At 42.7% G+C, this 16,501-nt stretch overlaps 1 protein-coding gene and 2 long non-coding RNA genes across 14 annotated transcripts in view; 1 reads left to right on the top strand and 2 right to left on the bottom strand.

The window, feature by feature from the left end:
• Window positions 1-1,235, bottom strand: part of Ezh2 (enhancer of zeste 2 polycomb repressive complex 2 subunit) — a 57,997-nt gene extending 56,762 nt beyond the window's left edge. Inside the window, exon 1 of one of the 12 annotated variants that reach the window (XM_031381721.1) lies at window positions 1,065-1,235. The gene's annotated coding sequence lies outside the window, so the exon portion shown is untranslated. Of the gene's footprint in view, window positions 1-160; window positions 516-823; window positions 1,024-1,064 lie in introns of those variants that run through there. The other 11 variants (XM_031381716.1, XM_031381720.1, XM_031381713.1 and 8 more) reach the window with 11 other exon arrangements.
• LOC116098841 overlaps window positions 86-16,501 on the top strand; it is a 44,689-nt gene continuing 28,273 nt past the window's right edge. The window contains exon 1 of the long non-coding RNA XR_004121968.1: window positions 86-110. This is a non-coding gene — a long non-coding RNA (uncharacterized LOC116098841). The remainder of the gene's footprint in view (window positions 111-16,501) is intronic.
• Window positions 6,109-10,846, bottom strand: LOC116098840. The gene is made up of 2 exons (XR_004121967.1): window positions 10,693-10,846; window positions 6,109-6,299 (listed from the first exon to the last, which is right to left on the bottom strand). It is a non-coding gene; the product is annotated as an uncharacterized LOC116098840 (long non-coding RNA).

Raw genomic sequence — 16,501 nt, forward strand, 5'->3', positions numbered from 1 at the left:
TCTTCCACAACCAACCCCTGGAGATTTGGGGAATAATCACTGAGTAAATGACAGCTGATTTCGTTAGCACCTGTCGCTATTCTCAGAAGCACACAAGTTGGCCAAAACAGGTTTGTTTTTTTTTTTTTCAGATTTTGATCCTTTAGAAAGTAGAACTCACAAGACATCCACCAAGTTTTCCCGAATGCCCGTGCTTTCTCAATTTCTCCCATTTTCAAAAAGTAACCCTGCGGCACAGGATCTGGTGAGTGCAAGGGGGGGGTGGGGGGAGGGCTGTACAATGAAGTGGGAGAAGGAAACACAGCTGGACTCTTCCATCCAACTTAGCACAAAGCCAGTCGAGGACACCGGCAGCCTGAGGCTGTGGGATACTCCCGGCTCTCGGGGAAATGTCAGCCTCAGGGCTAAGGGAGTTCCCACATTGTGCTCGCGGTCCCGCAGCAGCAAGGCCGGGCGTTAGCCGGTCGCCCCCCGAGCAGGGCCAGGCCAGGACGAGCCCTGCCCACTCGCGCTCGCGTCGCGCCTCCCCACGCCCCGACCCGCGCGGCGAGAGCCCCCAAGTGTCGCGTTCTCCCCTCCCCTCCCCTCCCGAGACACAGTCTGTCCTTTGTCTGAGTGCAGACTCTCGACTCGGTCCCACCAACTTGTGTGTAAGTCCCGTCCTCCCCAGGCGCTCCCGCCTCCCATCCACACAAAGAAGACTTGAGGCTCTGCGCCGCCGGCCCCGATCGGCCCCAGGAACGCCCCCAGCCCCGGCCAGGCGGGACCAGGCTCCGGGACAGAAGCCCCCACCCTCGGACCCCGCCCGCCCGCCCGCCCCTACCGGGATCCACAGTTCACTCGTGGGACCGCGTGGACCGCATCGCATCTCACGACCCTCAGAAAGCTGTCCCCTAGCCCTCCCTCCCCGGCGACAAAAGCGGCGCTCGAGTGGGACCCGCTCGGGCGATGCCGGAGACTGGCCGGGCACCCGCGCGGAGGTCCCGCGGTCGCCACCGCCGCCGCCCCGGGGCGCGTTCCAGACCCCTGACTGCCGACCACCGGCGGCCGACGGCGCGCTCTACCTTCGTCCTGCGCGCCAGCCCGCGCCTCTCCCGCGCGCCGCCCCAACGCGCCGCCGCCACCGCCGCCGCCGCCGCCGGGACTCCACTGCCTGCGATGTCCCACTGGGTGTCGGACGCGACCGGACCGAGCGCCAAACGCAGCAACCCAATCGCCATCGCTTTTATTTGGCCCCCCCAGCCGTATCAAGCGCCGCCCCGATTGGAGGACGCGAGAGGGCGCCCGTCCAATCAGAGGGCCCGACGGGCTGGGAGCCTCCCGAGCGAGCCCCAGCCCGGGGAGCGCGAGGCTCGCGGGCGCCGGCGCGTGCGCGGGTGACGGCTTTCTCCGAGGGACGCGGCGGGCTGGGTGGAAGCGCCACCGTCGCTGTCTTTGTTCATTTGCCAACGTGCGGTGCCGCTCAGGAGAGCCCCGGACAGGCGGGCGGAGACCTGGCACTTGGCGGGACCCGAAGCCCGCTCAGGGCAGGAGGCGGGGAGGTCGGGATGGCGGGAACCGGCCAGGGGGCGGGCCAGCTCTTGGCGGGAATGGGTGCCGAGTCGTTCTCGGGAGGGGGAGGGGGAGGGGAGGAGCTGGGCGGGCGCCCGAGCCAAGTTTGAATTCGTTTAAAACTCGGGCTGGTAACGGTCTTAACCGCCCTCGTCTCCTGGCGTGCCGTGCCGGACTGGGCCCGGGGTCCCACACTCTTGTCGGCGTCACGGAAAGGAAAAGAAGGAAGGCGCTAGGCCGGCCGCTGGGATTCACTGCGGGGTGGGGCGGGCCGCGCTCCTCGTGGAGAGCACCCCAGGAGGCAGATAAAAGTCAGTGCGGTTCCTTTGGGCACCTTGGAGGCTTTGGCTAGCAAAACCGGTGCCTAATGCCTTGACAACGTTAAGAAAAAGCGACCAGGTTTCTCTGAAGGGCTTTCCAAGATATGTTGACGGTTCTTAGCACTTAATCAAGGTTTCAAGTTGTTTATTAACTTTTTTTTTAAAAGACATTTATTTTATGCATATGAGTACACACTGTAGCTGTACAGATAGTTGTGAGCCTTCATCTGGTGGTTGACTTTTAGGACCTCCGCTCGCTCTGGTCGGCCCATTTGCTTAACCGGAGGAGGGCGTCAGATCTCATTACAGGTGGTTGTGAGCCACCATGTGGTTGCTGGGATTTGAATTCAGGACCTTTGGAAGAGCAGTCGGTGCTCCTACCACCTGAGCCATCTCACCAGCCTGTTAACTTTTGAGAGCAGCTAGCTCACCCCATGTTTTCTCAGCAAAGTGTAAGAAGTTTGCAACACTTGTCAATGGCCAGACCATCTTAGAGTCAACTCTTTCTCCTCCCCGAGGATTAGAAATGTGCTGCTTATACAGTACACAGCCCACCCCCTAGCCCCATTTCAGTTATCTGGCAATGGAGTGAATAATGGTATTTCATATTTACTATTTTTTTTTATTTTTTTGGTTTTTCAAGACAGGGTTTCTCTGTGTAGCCCTGGCTGTCCTGGAACTCACTCTGTAGACCAGGCTAGCCTCGAACTCAGAAATTCATCTGCCTCTGCCTCCCAAGTGCTGGGATTAAAGGCGTGCGCCACCACCGCCAGGCCTCAAATTTACTTTTAATGAGATGCATCTGAATGGCAAAATCCCACAGACCCGTGCAAACAGGTTCAACAGTGAAGAGTTCAGACTGAGAATTTGTAACACATGGTTCTCTAGAGGAACAGGTTGAATGAATGAATGATGGATGAATGTATTCATTCTTTCACTGATAGAATAGAGAACTGAGAATGAATATATATGTGTATATGTATATAGATATCCAGAATATAGGAAGAGAAAGAATATATACATATTCCTTCACTGGCATTAGAGCACACATTTTCCGGTTTCCTTCAGGCTTGTAGGCTAAACAACTAGTAGATTCTTAGGTTTTCTGTAGGCAGACAGCCATTGTTGGACTAGCTGGACCATAGCCTGTAAGCCACTCTAATATACTTGTGTGTGTGTGTAAACGGAAAATTCAAGAATCTACTAGTTCAGTCCATAAGCCGGGATGCCTTCAGCTGAACTTTATTATACACCTGAAATTCAGTATATACTGAGTGAGGACAAGCAGAGTGCAGCTTCCCATCTTAAAAGATCTGGATTAAAAGTCAAAAGAATTAAGAAACAAGCCGTCACAGGTGTACCCTTAGTTTTTAGTTAATTCCAGATGCAGTCAACTTGACAACCAAGAACAGCCAGAGAAAAATACACTCATGTCCAAATAAAAGAAAAATATGAATAACTCAAGAGTGCTCTATAATGTGACAAACTAGCAGTCATCAGTTTATTAACCTGTCATGGTAAAAATGCTGTCCAACTACATCAACTTTACACTTGCTTCCTTTTTTTTCTTTTTTTCAGTAAACAATTTATAGACTTGAGGTAACTACTTATCTTGAACTTTGTGTTACTATTTTATATGTCCTTTAATATTAATTATTGATAACATTTTTATAGAAAAATAAAGGAATTTACATTGGGGACCATCAGTATATAGATGGAGCTTCTAAAGAAATCCAAGAGTTGTAATGAAAGTTGTTAGGTGTTTAGAAGCAAGAAATGGTGTTAAATATTTAAACAAAATGGTTTTTAGAAAAGGACATTTTAGCCCGCTCTAGAAAAAGCACAAGACCGAGAATGGGTGGAGCAATGGGTACTCCACATAGACATGTACAATCTATTAGAAAATATAATTGGAGCTAAAACTTATTTAAAAGAGTGAGCAGAACGAAGGACTTCTATATTGTGTGAACTTATTTAAATATAAAGTTGAGATTGGAGTAGTAAGGCTGAGTGAATACCAGTGACTCAGCATTGCCTTAACTTTGTGATGATGCTAACCAACTACAAAAGGTAGTTTAGGTTATAGTGATGGGCAGAAAAAAATGGAATAACTGGACTTTGCAAATGAGTTGATTATGTAGAGAGGATTTGGTATCCTGCAACAGTGTTTATGAAGGCCAAGAAAATTAGAAAAAAGAATATTTAGGCTTTGCTGGAAAGAAAAAAACATCTGAAGATTTCTAAAGAAAATACTATACAGGAATGTCCTACAAACTTTTTGCAACCACTTCAGTGAGAGGATGGTGTTTCTGGCCCATTACCTTGGGAGTCTTCACTCTCTTCTATACCTATTATCCTTAGGTGGTTTCTTCTCATTGCGTCCTGGATTTCCTGGATGTTTTGGGTTAGGAGCTTTTTGCTTTTTGTATTTTCTTTGACTGTTGTGTCAATGTTTTCTATGGTGTCTTCTGCCCCTGAGATTCTCTCTTCCATCTCTTGTATTCTGTTGGTGATGCTTGCATCTATGACTCCTGATTTCTTTCCTAGGTTTTGTATCTCCAGGGTTGTCTCTCTTTCTGATTTCTTTATTGTTTCTAGTTCCATTTTTAGATTCTGGATGGTTTTGTTCATTTCCTTCACTTGTTTGATTGTGTTTTCCTGTAGTTCTTTAAGGGATTTTTGTGTTTCCTCTTGAAGGGCTTCTAGCTGTTTACCTGTGTTCTCCTGTATTTCTTTGAGGGAGGTATTTATGTCTTTCCTTAAGTCCTGTATCATCATCATGAGAAGTGATTTCAGATCAGAATCTTGCGTTTCCAGTGTGATGGTGTGTCCAGGACTTGCTATGATGGGAGAATTGGGTTCTGATGATGCCAAGTAACCTTGGTTTGTGTTGTCTATTTTCTTATGCTTGCCCCCCTCCCCACCATCTGGTTATCTCTAGTGCTACCTGCCCTGGCTAAATGTGACAGGAGCCTGTCCTTCCTGTGATCCTGATTGTGTCAGAACTCCTCAGAGTTCTGTTGTGGGACTAGCTCTCTCTGTGATCCTATGATTCTGAGATCCTGTGATCCTGGACTTGTTAGAGTGCCTGGGAGTGGACCTTCCTCTGGGTATTGTGGGACTGGCTGCAGAGTTTGCGCCCAAGTTCTGCTCAGGGCACCGGCCCAGACAGACTGGAAGCAACCCGAGCCACTGGGCTGGTTGAATTCCTGTGTGCCTGGGTCCCACAGGTCCCAGCCGCTCCCAGTGTTGGGACAAATGTGGCCTCCTCACCTCTGATCCTGGACTTATCAGAGTGCCTGGGAGGGGAGCCACCTCTGGATGCTGTGGGACTGGCTGCAAAATTTGGGCCTAAGGTCGGCTTAGGGCACTGGCCAAGATAGCTAATTTTCTTTTTTTTTTTTTTAATTATTAAAAAAAATTTCCCACAATGTCTAAAGAAACAGGACTCAACCATGTATGAAATTTAAAGTGACAAAGTGTTTTGGGAGACAGCATTTGCCAACATTATGGTTACACTCTGGCTAAGAGCCTCCATTTCTGAAAACCTTTCACAAAAGTTCTTATACATGCATATAAAGATGAGGATAGTCATTAATTTGCAACTGATTGTTTACAGTATGTACCAAATTCATCATTCAGGCTGTCATTATATGAAGTAGTATGAATTTACATACTTTATACTGTTGTTAAATTTTATGCCATTATTAAAATGGATGATACCAAGTGAATGGGGTTATAAGTTTTTAAATTAAACCTCAGGTAAATTTATCTGTCTTGGTGAAGATCTCCAGGATGTGCTATGAACTGGAAAAATAAGTTATGAAGCTATATGAAGGGACTAGGAGCATAACACTTAAAGCATTTGCCTAGCATGTACAACAAACATCCTAAGGTCAGTCTCTAACATTTGGGAAGCAAGTAGTCCCACTTAATAATAAGAGAAGTAGAATGTATGCATTGAAAACATTGTCCTTTCTGGAGAAGGAAAGGGAAGGGACAATGAGAGAAAGCCTCTGGTTCAGCTGTGTGCCTTCTGGCTTACCCTAACTTTACCCTAATCTAGCTAGCCTGATAATTCTTCTGGCACATATTTTTAGTCCTACCACTTGGGAGACAGAGACAAGGTGGATCTCTATGAGTTCCAGGACATCCTGGTCTACAGATTGAGTTCCAGGACAGCCAGGGCTGCATAGAGAAACCCTGTCTTGATCTGGGAAAAAAAAAATAATCGTTACAGACTGTAATATTTTTAAATGTTATTTTCCCATTTGTGGGTGTGGGTTCTAGAGATTAAACTCTGGTCATCAGGTTTGCAGGTAGGAACTTCTATCTGCTGAATTATCTCACCAGCTTGTCAGTCTTTTGTTGTTAGTTTCTTTGAGATGGGTTGGTCTGGCTGGATTTTGTCAACACAATTGGAGTCATCTGTGAAAAAGGAACTTCAATTGAAAAAATGGTTCACTAATATCAAGCTGTAAGCAAACCTGTAGGGTATTTTCTTAATTAGTGATCATTGTTAGAAGGCCAGCAGATGGATTTGGGTGCTGTAAGAAAACAGACTGAGAAAGCCAGTAAGCAGCACTCCTTGATGGCCTCTGTATCAGCTCCTGCCCTAGTTTTCGATGATGAAATGTTATATAAAAGTGAATGAAATAAACCCTTTCCTTCCCAAGTTATTTTTGGTTACAGTTTTTCAGCACAGCAGTAGAAACCCTAAACATGGGTCTTACGTGCAGCCAAGGTTGACCGCAAATTCACTGTGTAGCTGAGGAGGATGCTGAAATTCTCATTTTAAATTTTAAAATACTACTCTTTAGGTTGTAAGATAGCCATTCTAAGACATATAGTACAGGAAAATGACCAAAAGCTACCTCTCTTCTGGTGGAATTACCCTATCACTCTCACAGACCCCCTATCCCAGAACCAACCCACTTTCCCATGTTCTTGTTACTTGGTTTCATTTTGAGAGAACTACTAATCTGCAAATCCAATATGAAAAGAAAAATAACATGGAGATTCCAAGAAGCAAAGAGATATGTTAAGACACATAGAACATGGTGCGGGCAACTTGCTATTCCTAGGGACTCCATATAAACTGTACTGTGAAGCAAACAGCACAAGCTACCCCCTCCCCACTGCTTGTCAAACTGGGGTATCTGATTGTTCCTTCTAAATCTAATTTGCTTTCTTTCACAGTGTGAAACTTCTCTACCTACTAGGCTAATCTAACAATAACTTCTTATTAAGGCTTAAGGTTCTCCAACTAAGTCAAACATTTGTTATCTAACCTAACATTTATTAAAAAGACAATTACCTAACAGAAGTTGGAGCCAAAGCTCAGGTGATGGAGCTAAAAACCAATGCTGGTATCACAGGGTCACCCAAGGCTAAAGGAGCATCAGTGCAGCCACATAAGTTACTTTTGACCACTGTCCGTTCTGAATGATTGTACCCAGTCCAGTCCAGTGTTTATGCCCTATGAGTTATGAAAATAAAATGAAACTGATCTAGTGGTATAGACCTGTAAATCTGAGATACTCAGGAGGCTGGGGCAGGAGGATAGAAAGCTCAAGATGGTATGGACTATATGAGTGAGTTTAAAACCAACCTGGGCAACCTAGTGAAACCCTGTCAAAAAGTATTAAATGAAGGGTGGGGAATATCGTTTCTTAGTAGAATTCTAAATAATGTAATTTCCTCACACTATGGGATGCTCCACTTAGCCATATAACTTGGGATGGCCAATAGCATGTTGGTGACTGTCTTAGTTACTTTTCTATTGCTGTAATAAGACACTGTGACCAAGGCAGCTTATACAAGAAAAAATTTAGTTTGGGCTTAGTTTCAGTGGCAGGAAGAACTGAGAACTTAAATCTTGATCCAAAAGTAGGAGGCAAAGAAAGACAATGAGAATGGCAAAGACTTTTGAAACCTCAAAGCTACCCCCCCCAACACACCTCCTCCAGTAAAAGCACACCTCATAATTCTTACCAAATAGTTCCACCAACTGGGACCAAGTATTCAAAGATGAACCTATAGGGGCCATTCTCATTCAAAGCACCACAGCAACGATAATACAAGCAAAGTCTTGAAATAAATCTGTGCATTTGATTTGATTTTTCCTCTTGCACTGATGAAACATATTTAACAGAAAACTCAGATAGGGATATGTTGCCAGCTTAAACCACTTGAGGACTAGAAGACTTCCAAACTAAACTGGTCCTTCACAACATATAGACTCTAGGTCCTGTTCTGCCTTTCCTATTTTAGTATATGATGTGTCTGCTGATTATTCTCTTCTTTTCATTTTGTATATTGGCTTATTTCTATGCATGTCACCTCATGGTTGTAAGATAGATGTTGTAGTTTAAAGAAGTATATATGAATTCAAGACAAAGAGGAGGAAGATGAATCAGTCTGCTTTTTGTTGGGTATTAAGAAAGTAAAAGTTCCTCAAACGCTTCCCTACATCACACTGATTAGAAATGCAACACACCTGGAAGAGGGTGGGGTGGCAACCATGGAGAGGGGGGAGGCAACAGGGGTTTGTTCTTGTTTTTGTTTTTTGGAGGGGAACTGGGAAAGGAGAAATATGTAAATAAAGAAAATATCTAATAAAAATAAAAGGCATAAAATCAAGGGAAAAAAACACAACACACATGATCAGACAGTGCTAGCTAAAAGGGTGACTGGGGAATTGAGTATTCAGTGAAAGAAAAAAGTCAGAATTAGACTAGAAACACTGTCTTCATGAGCAAGATCAGGCTTCTATATGAAAAGTACAAGAAACCAGATGAGGTAGTGTACACCTTTAATCTCAGGTGCATCTCTAAATTCAAGACCAGCATAGTCTGGTCTGCATAGTTCTGAGCCAACCACATTGTGAGGCCCTATCTCAAAAAGAGAGCAATGTAACAGGTGTATGAAAAAACACAATGGGATAGGAGAGATTGCTCAGTGGTTAAGAGCATTTGTAAGTGAATTATTCTAGCTAGTCAGAATAAAAGACACAAAATCCTGGTATTTTACTTAGAAGCTGTAAGCCTAGTTTGGGCAGGTTGTGAGCTATTTTAACTTAAACTTCACCAGCCACATACTCGTAGTCCAGGTCTAATGAGAGCCTCCTGTACTCTCAATCTCTTTTCTTTCTCTCCTCCTTCCTCTTCTCTCCTTGTGGTCCCTACCAGCCACCCCGCACCCCAGCCCATTGCCCGAAACCCTTGCCTAAACATCTATTCTCCCCAGTAATTGGTTGTCAGCCATATGAATGACCAAAAACCATCTACCTTGCCTTTTGAGAATGAGGTGCCTTTCTCTTAAAATTGTTTGCTATTGATTTGAGGGGGGGGGGCATAGTTTTTCTTTTGGAGGGTCCAAGAAGATTGGAAAAATGGTTAAGAAAGCTAGTTATTACATTTGTTGTCCAGTCTCCAAATGCTATAAAAATTCAAGGTTAAATAAATTCCTGACTGGAACAGTCTGTGGTGCTGGACAGTTTGAGTTAGCTGGTTTGAAGTTGTCCTGGGAGCAGTTCTTTTGAGGAAACAGCATTGAGGCAATCTGAGGTAGGTTCAGGAAGGATGTTGGAAAAATATGCCTCAGCGTTTTAGCATCTTTGAGGGTGGTTCTTGTCAGGGTTCTTTTTTGGTTGGATTTTCTGTAAACATAAAAGTTCTCACAGAAAAATATTCAGTCCTGCATTAACATGTATGGACTGTGCAAGGTGCACAGATCAGTTAATGAAGATTCATTGCTCTTTGAGCAAATGACTCTTCTTTTTTATGTTGCTTTAAAAGTTAATCAACTCTATAGTTCTTAATATAACCTGGCCAACCCACCCCTACTCCCAATTAATTGAGGCAATGTCCTAATAATTTATTTAATCAGCTTTAGCACAAGTACTAGGCAAATTACCCCTACTCTATTTTTCTATTCTAGACTGCTGATTCCTTACTCAAGTATTTGCATTTTGAATCCTGCCGTATAAGTCCTGTTGGTTGTTTCTACTCCAGCTGTCTCTCCTAGGAGGGGTGAAGAGGCAGCATTTCACTTAGACTCATGCTCCTGGTCCATCAAATTTAATGGGGACCTCCTGTTCTCTCATCTCCTTTTTCCTTCTTCCTCCTCTCTCTTCATGGTCCCTACCTACAACCCCCCACCCAGTAACCAAAAATCCCTCCTACCTCTATTCTCCCCAATAATTGTCTGTCAGCAACATTTATTTAGTCAGTCAGAGAAATAAGATGAAAAAAGTTTACATATCATCATTTGATATACTGAGAATCTGCTTATCTAGGGCAGCAGATCTAGGGGGTCAGTATTTAGCATTTGAATACATAGCAGCACCAAACCAACCCCTAACTAGCATTGGCAGCTTTTCCAGAGGACCCAGGTTCAATTCCCAGCACTCATATAATGGCTCAAAAGAACATCCAAAACAACATAAAACTATTACCTTCTATGCTAACTTAAAAAAATAATTGGGGTGGTGGTGGCGCATGCCTTTAATCCCAGCACTTGGGAGGCAGAGGCAGGTGGATTTCTGAGTTCGAGGCCAGCCTGGTCTATAGAGTGAGTTCCAGGACAGCCAGTGCTACACAGAGAAACTCTGTCTTGAAAAACAAAACAAAATAATAATAATAATAATAATAATGATAATAATAATAATAATAATAGTAATAATAGTAGTAGTAGTAATAGTAATAATAATAATCTTTAAAAGTGAGTCAGTTTAGGGAAGTCAAATATCTGTGCACATTCCCTTAACTACTTTAAATACTTTGTCTACATAACAGGGAAACAGAAAAATTATTCTTACCATTTTGGAAGGCAGCCTGAACTTTGAGCAGCTGAATAAGAAGTGAATGCCATCTGTATTTGTTACCTTTCTCTTGTGACAAAGTACCAGACAGAATCAGATAGAACTTATTTTGATTCAGGATTTAAGAGTACCATGGCAGCAAGAGTCTGGAACTTTCTCAGAGAACAACAGAAGGTATATCTCCCCATTGATTCTAAATCCTCCCGAGTTGACAACAAAGAGTCACCATCACAATGCCCTATCCTGCCACCAAATTCCAAACAGTATTTCAAGCTCAAAGCTCTTGAAAACTACCCATATCCAAAGGCCTGCTGAAAATCAATTCAGACCTTCAACCTGGTGCTCCATATGGCTTTTGGACTCTATTCTGCCTTTCCAGTTTTAGTGTTATGGTGCATCTCCTGATTACTAATTTTCTATCTACCTACAGCTGAAGAACCTTAATAGAATCTAAAATGAGATCACATGGAAAATAAGAGATTTTAGTGTTTTCATATTTTTTACATGAAAATAAAAACAAATTCCTTATTTAGTTAGTTGGGACTTTGGGGGGATGTTTAATTTGCCTTATAGGGTTTTTAGCTTAATTTTTTTAGATTTACTTATTTGATATGTATGAATATTTTATCAGTATGTGTATATGTAAATCACATGTGTCCCTAGAACCCATGGAATTTATAGGACATTGCATCGACTGAGACTGGAGATACAGATGATTGTGAATGGAGAACCGAACCCAGATCATCTATAAAAGCAACCAGTGCTCTTAACTGCTAGGCTATCTCTCCAACCTTAAATCTTTTAAGGCTCTCTGATCTTTCCCATTCTAGAGAGAGACTCACTTCAGCGCAGAGCTAGCCTCATCCCTGAGACATGGTGGTGAAGGTTTAAGTGAATGAATTGCTGTATTAGACACCCAGTCACCAGGACTGCCTCAGCTCTAGAAAGAGCATACTGTTGTCATCAATGACTACACTTTTGACCTCAACTACACAGTCTACATGTTCCAGTATGATTTGGAACATGGCAAGTTCCACAGCACAAAGCTAAGAAGGAGAAACTTTACAGTAAGGTCATCTCTACCATCCAGGGGTAAGATCCGACCAACACCATATGTGATGATGCTGGCACCAAGTATACATGGGGACTACCAGTGCTTTCAGTATTGCAGAGAAGGCCAAGACCTAGTTGAAGGGTAGAACCTAAAGGCTCATCATCTCTGCCACTTCTGCTGTTGGCCCGAGGTTTGTGATGGGTGTGATCCATGAAAATTATGACAACCCACTCCAGAGTATCAACAATGTCTCCTGCACCAGCACCTGCTTAGCTCCCTTGCCAAGATCATCTGTGACAACTTGGTTGTTATCAAATGAGTGGTTATCCCAGCCCAAGCTGTCATTGAGTGACACTATTGTTGGGGGAGACAAATGACCAAATGTCTACTTATCCCAGACAGGAAATTGACAACAGACCAAAGTACAAAGACTGCCAAAGTCCAGCTTTGTGACCAATGAGTTTTATTGGGATTATAGGAATATGGGTGAGGAGTCACAGGAACAGAAATGACACAGGCAGCTTGAATGAGTAACAGTTTGTGAAAGTTGTAATCCTGGAGTATAGTGCACAACCAGCAGGTAGCTTAACAGATTGGAAAATGTCCTTTTCAGGTAACTCAGTTAATCTGAGCTGCTCCTAGGCAACAGTTGGTCACGCTTCTCCCTGGAAGCTCAGCTTATCTCAGAGTGTCCTTTGGTTTATACATGTTTGGGAACAGGAGGGGAAATAGTGTACCTGGTCAGTTTCAGAGACTGTAGCTTCTGAATGTAACTTCCTTGCAGGATAGACCATTTCGCCTCTGCTTAGAATTTCCTGTTGTTTTATTTCTAACATCTTGTGTTTTAGTGAGCTTCCCTTCAACATGGAAGGTTTCAATCTTAAAGGAAGCCACTACATAATACGCCACCATCCAGAAAGCCCCTCTGGGAAACTGTGGCACAATAGCTATGGGGCTGTCTAAAATATCATCCCTGTGTCTCCTGGCTATGTATAAGGTCACCACCCCAGAACTGAATGTGAAGTTCACTGGCATGGTCTTCTATATTCCAACTTCAGTGTGTGTGTCCTGGATCTGACTCACCACCTGAATTCAAGTACAAACTCTATGCTCTCTGACAGATCAGAGCTTGATGGTAATGTCTCAAGTTACATCTGCTAAGTTGAATACTTTATCCAGGCTGCTGAGACACCCCATTTCTCCCTTTCCCCCTTATATGTTAGTTTTATTTTGTTTTGTGTTGTTGGAGCAGAACTGAGAGCCTCTCATATATTAGTATACTAACACTGGACTATGTTCCCAACTCTTAATTAATAAATGTAATAAAAAGCTGAAGTGAGGGTTGGAGAGATGGCTTGGCAGTTAAGAGCACTGGCTGCCATTCCAGAGGTCCTGAGTTCAATTCCCAGTAAACAGTGCCAACCGCAGAACTTGGACTGCTGATCTGGGAACCTGATCAAGATGGTTCACAAACATCTATAATGGGATCTGATGACCCCTCTCCTGGTGTGTCTGAAGACAGTAACAGTGTACTTACGTACATACATAAATTTAAATATTTTTTAAAATTGAAATGATACTGTATCTGCTTTGATTATGAGACAACAGTGTAGCAATAGTGTGTACAACCTTATACATTAAAAAAAAAACAAACTGACAGAGACAGCTGGACTCCTAGGAGTTCTGACACAACCAGGCTCACAGAAGGGACAGGCTCCAGTCAGAGACAGCAAGATCAGTTAGCACTAGAGATAACCAGATGCCAAGAGGCAAGCCCAAGACCATAAGCAACAGAAACCAATGCTACTTGACAACATCAGAACCCAGGTCCCCCATGACACCAAGCCCTGGATACCCCAACACACCTGAAAAGCAAGATTCAGATCTAAGATCCTGTCTCATGAAAATGATAGAGGACTTTAAGAAGGACATAAATAACTCCCTTAAAGAAATACAGGAGAACACAGGTAAACAAGTAGAAGCCCTTAAAGAAGAAACACATAAATCTCTTAAAGAAATACAGGAAAAGTCCCACAACACCCAGAGGAAGCTCCACTCCCAGGTGCTCCGACACTCTCAGGATCAGAGGTGAGGAAGACCCAACATCTGTCCCAACACTGGGAGTAACTGGGACCAGCAGGACCAGGCACACAGGAACTCGGCCAGCAGAGTGACTCAGGTTCCCTCCAGTCTCTCTGGGCTGGTGCCCTGACCAGACCTTGAGTTCAGGCACCACAGCCAGTCCCACAACACCCAGAGGAAGCTGCTGCACTCCCAGGTGCTCTAACAAGCCCAGGGTCACAAGATCTCAGAATCACGGGATCACAGAGACAGCTTGACTCTGAGATCTGACACAACCAGGATCACAGGAAGGACTGACTCCAGTCAGATTTAGCAAGGGCAGGTAGCACTAGAGATAACCAGATGGCAGGAGGCAAGTGTAAGAAAATAAACAACACAAACCAAGGTTACTTGGCATCCTCAGAACCCAATTCTCCCACCATAGCAAGTCCTGGACACACCATCACACCGGAAACGCAAGATTTAGATCTAAAATCACTTCTCATGCTGATGATACAGGACCTTAAGAAAGACATAAATAGCACCCTCAAAGAAATACAGGAGAACACAGGTAAACAGCTAGAAGCTCTTAAAGAGGAAACACAAAAATCCCTTAAAGAACTACAAGAAAACACAATCAAACAGGTGAAGGAAATGAGCAAAACCATCCAGAATCTAAAAATGGAACAAGAAACAATAAAGAAATCAAAGAAACAACCCTGGAGATACAAAACCTAGGAAAGAAATCAGGAGTCATAGATGCAAGCATCACCAACAGAATACAAGAGATGGAAGAGAGAAACTCAGGGGCAGAAGACACCATAGAAAACATTGACACAACAGTCAAAGAAAATGCAAAAGACAAAAAGCTCCTAACCCAAAACATCCAGGAAATCCAGGACACAATGAGAAGACCAAACCTAAGGATAATAGGTATAGAAGAGAGTGAAGACTCCTAATGTAATGGGCCAGTAAATATCTTCAACACAATTATAGAAGAAAACTTCCCTAACCTTAAGAAAGAGATGCCCATGAACATACAAGAAGCCTACAGAACTCCAAATAAACTGGACCAGAAAAGAAATTCCTCCCATCACATAATAATCAAAACACCAAATGCACTAAACAAAGAAAGAATTTTAAAAGCAGTAAGGGAAGAAAGGCAACTAACATAAAGGCAACATTAAGGCAGGCCTATCAGAATTACATCAGACTTCTCACCAGAGACTATGAAAGCTAGAAGATCCTGGGCAGATGTCATACAGGCCCTATAAGAACACAAATGCCAGCCCAGGCTACTATACCCAGCAAAACTCTCAATTACCATAGATGGAGAAAACAAGATATTCCATGACAAAATAAAATTTACACAATATCTTTCCACAAATCGAGCTCTACAAAGGATAATAGATGGAAAATATCAACATAAGGAGCAAAACTACACCCTAGAAGAAGCAAGAAAGTAATCTTTCAACAAATCCACACAAATCTAATTGCATCTCTTACAACCAAAAAACAGGAAGTGCCAATTACTTTTTCTTAATATCTTAATATGAAAATTACTATTAGCAACATTTCCTAAGCAATTGAAATCCCAAAATATGAGGAATTAGAAATTTGTTGATTGTCATCCAATAGTCTCTCTAATTTGGTAATTGGAGGAATAGGTCCAATATTGTACAATCTATATACACTGTCAGCTTGTTTGTGACAGTGTCTTGCTGTGTACAACATAAGGATCTTGAAATCTTGCTTCTCCTATCTCAGCCTCTCTATTAGTAGCATTGTGTACTTTATGTCTTTACACTAAACTATGGTTTCCAGGACAGCTTATATATTTCAAAAGTATTTATATACCCAAAAGAAACATAGATGATTATCTAGGGAGGCTGCTTTTAAGAGAACAACAGTGAGACAGAATGCTTTGCTTGACGTTTGTAACTCTTGTATCAACTTTGAAGAAGAGGACTTTATAAATTACTCTTTCTCTGAGATGAATGCTTTTCCAAATTATCACAGCTAATGAACCAAATTCTTACCCTCACCTAATGTCTGTGCCACCCTCCAAGCAGAACCATTGTTCATTGAACCAGTCGGTGAATGACTTTATGGATAGACCATCTTAATACACACACCATTTCTTAAATGAATGTAACCTGTTCTCTGTGGGCTGAGAATGAAGTCACTCACTCAAGTCAAATAGCTTTGACCATAACAGGAAATCTGTTTCCAAAAATCAAGCCTAATCAATTCATTTCTTGGTGCAGCAGAACTATCAACTCTCAGCTTAGCTTCAATGGAGGTAAAATCCTTTGGTGATGTGAGGGTCACTGAAGTACAGCCTTATTACAATGAACTCCAATGTCTAAAAATTGTTCTTATTTTGGGCTTGTACCACAGTAAGAGCCAAGATTTTAAACTCTACTAAATATAAAACAAACAAAAAGACTTCATATATTCATGTTCATTTAAGAAAATACTAGTAGTGATGTATTATTTTGAAGTATACAGTTAATATGTTTGGAGTTATTTAAAATTTATATTGAGAAAAATGTGTTTTCACTATTGCTCTAGATGAGCATCTATATAAGACTGTTAAATTGATTGTTATTTTATATCAAATAACTTTTATAATACTCATTTTAATTGTTATAATATTTTATAAATTTTAAAGAATATGACAAAAAAGAT

This window comes from Mastomys coucha, unplaced genomic scaffold (assembly GCF_008632895.1).
Source record: "Mastomys coucha isolate ucsf_1 unplaced genomic scaffold, UCSF_Mcou_1 pScaffold20, whole genome shotgun sequence".
In the NCBI taxonomy this organism is placed as follows: domain Eukaryota; kingdom Metazoa; phylum Chordata; class Mammalia; order Rodentia; family Muridae; genus Mastomys; species Mastomys coucha.